Source organism: Brassica napus, chromosome A10, assembly GCF_020379485.1.
Source record: "Brassica napus cultivar Da-Ae chromosome A10, Da-Ae, whole genome shotgun sequence".
Lineage (NCBI taxonomy): Eukaryota > Viridiplantae > Streptophyta > Magnoliopsida > Brassicales > Brassicaceae > Brassica > Brassica napus.
In genome coordinates, this window is record NC_063443.1 from 8,565,038 (window position 1) to 8,567,660 (window position 2,623).

The 2,623-nt window shown below is 32.6% G+C and overlaps 1 long non-coding RNA gene across 2 annotated transcripts; it reads left to right on the forward strand.

Annotated features, from left to right (window-relative positions):
* The first annotated feature begins 389 nt into the window (after positions 1–389).
* On the forward strand, positions 390–2,186 carry LOC106430555. Of its 2 annotated transcripts, XR_001286019.3 has the most exons (4): positions 390–756; positions 1,041–1,603; positions 1,697–1,821; positions 1,923–2,186. It is a non-coding gene; the product is annotated as an uncharacterized LOC106430555 (long non-coding RNA). The 2 variants fall into 2 exon arrangements; XR_001286017.3 differs by having other exon boundaries at positions 449–1,603.
* Positions 2,187–2,623: the final 437 nt, after the last annotated feature.

Here is a 2,623-nt window from a genome sequence, read left to right on the forward strand (position 1 = left end):
AAATATCAGTTCTATAGTATAACTAAATAAAAATTGAAAATGTATTGTATTCAGTTTGTAAAAATTAGAAAAAATAAAGGAGATTCTCAATTTATTTATTTCATACTAAGAATTTATTTTACAAAACTCAAAAATATATTAATATATAATCACAATTAATAATAAGTAAATGTATAAAACAAATCATTATACATTAATAATATCGAATAAGAAATATAACCAATAACATTATAGATTTACACAACACGTTATAACACTAAAATGTAAATCATATCTTTTAAAAGTTTACGATAGTATCTGTTATATATTTATAAAATGAAAATCTATCCGCATGGATGTGCGGGTGAAAAATCTAGTATCCTTTAGTTAACTAATTAATCTGAATTAAATAATAATTTTCGTATTTTTTTTTACACTTTTTTTTTGTCAACAGTAATTTTTTTACACTCGAAAATAAAAATTATAAAAAACAGAAAAAACAGAGAGAGGAAAAACTTAAACTTTACCCTATTTTTTTCAGTTTTATCGTCTTCTCCACCTAAAGCTTCTCAACCCATCAATGGCAATTTAGAGTTTTGGATAATTCTTGCTTTTTCATCGGCGTTCTTCCACTTTCCTTTGTCTCTAATCTCTTTTTCATCTTTCTCCTCTTTGTCTTCAGACACAAATCAACGAAATTGATTTGTTCTTCCTCTACAGATTTCGTTAGACTCGGTATCATCAATTTCATCAAAAACCAACGTTCCTCTACACTCTGTATGCAATTAATTCTCTAGATTTTTATTGAGAAACAAATTGTTATCTCTTTTTAACTAAAATTAGTTCTATGGTTGATACTAGAGCATAATGTGATCAGTATTTGGGATTCTTTATGACCCAACCCTTGTTTCACGTTTTATGTCTAGATTATTGGAAGGTCTCTTGTGTTGCTGCAAATTCATGAGTTATGAACTTTTCTTGTTTTTTTCTTCATTTATATAATATTTAAATTTAAACCTTTTATGTGTTTGACTTGTCACATCCGGTGAATGATGAATCAGTCTCTTCCTCGTTGGTGAAGTGTGCAATTTCTCACCCAAAGCAAACATTCCTGCAACCACACCTGTTACAATTAATGTCACAACAGTGCAAGTGGATACTACAATTGATCTACCGTGTTTTAGTTCCCAGTCTGATAAAATAAAGGGAAAAAAAGAAAACGATCAAACTACAAGAAGATAACCTGTTATGTTATACACGACGGTGCACTCATATATATAAATGCAGATGAAGACTATTAGTAAGTGGAGTTAGGATTTACTTGTCTTTTCCGCCAAAGCTCTCGACTCTATCAACGGCGAGTTTGGGTTCTTGGAAAATCGTTGTTCTTCATCGGTGTTTATCCACTAGTTTCGTCTTTAATCTCTGGTTTGTGAACTTTGCTTTCTCTCACTTAAAATTTAACCATTCTTGATTGTTTAGGTTGGAGCAGCGATCGTTAAAAGAGCACTGAGTTACCCTCTGACATTGACAGCAAAGAATGCTGGTGTCAACGGAAGCGTTGTCAGCGAGAAGGTAACTGACTTAACATTAAAGCTCCACTCATGTACAACTCTTGATCTAAGTAAGTTTCTTGGTTAAATATGTTTATGTTCATTCCAGGTGCTAGCAATGATAAAGATCTCCATGATCATGAGTGAGTTTGTGCATTTTTCAGGTTGTGAGATGTTGCTTGGGACATGCGGCCTCGGTTGCAAAAACGTTCTTTATGTCTAACTATGTGGTTGTTGAGATTAAGGGAGCCAAGACCAGTTACTACTGGCAACCCAATGAACAATTCAGGTTATTCCTAATACTCTGATTCCATTGATGGAAGCTTGGAAAATAACATCAGAACTCATGGTTCTTCATCTCTGAGTCTCTTTTACTTTGTCTTGTTGCAGGATATGGATACTGAGATAGACCAGCCAGATTTACTCTTGAAGATGAGAGATAAATGAACATTCCGAAATGAGAGTAGCTCACCGGGATACATATTACTTTTAGCTTGCAAACAAACATTGATGTGCAAAGTGTAATGATTTTCGAACCAGAGCATATGTTAAAAGTATACAGGAGTCAACATTGTTGTAAGTTATCATATCTTCAGTCTAACATGTAAATTTTAGCCACTTTCTGAGACATCATAATCCTATGTATTTATCAAATTTGTCCCCAAAGAAGCTCGTAATACACTTGAAAGTACATAGATACTGGGAGAGGCATAAGAGACTTGTTGTAATAAGAGAGAAAGACAAAAATGAGTAGCAAGAACACATGACCATCTCCTGCTACAGCTTCTGCTTATGTCACACTTGGAACCCAATTGTCTTTGGTAATTATCTGTGTAACATACATGAGAAACGCTTGAATCATGGTCCTTTCCTTATCCTGCAGGAATCAAACTATTGACGTAAGGATAATGGATCAACCTTGATGCTTATCCTTCTTGATACTTTAGAGAGAACAAAACTCTACTATTATAATATAGATTATACATAATACAGTTGATCTTCGATGGCTTTTTTATTTTAGATTATAGCATTTATAAATCTTGGTATACATATAATTATATTTTAAATTTTGTGAGACCTACAAAAGTGCT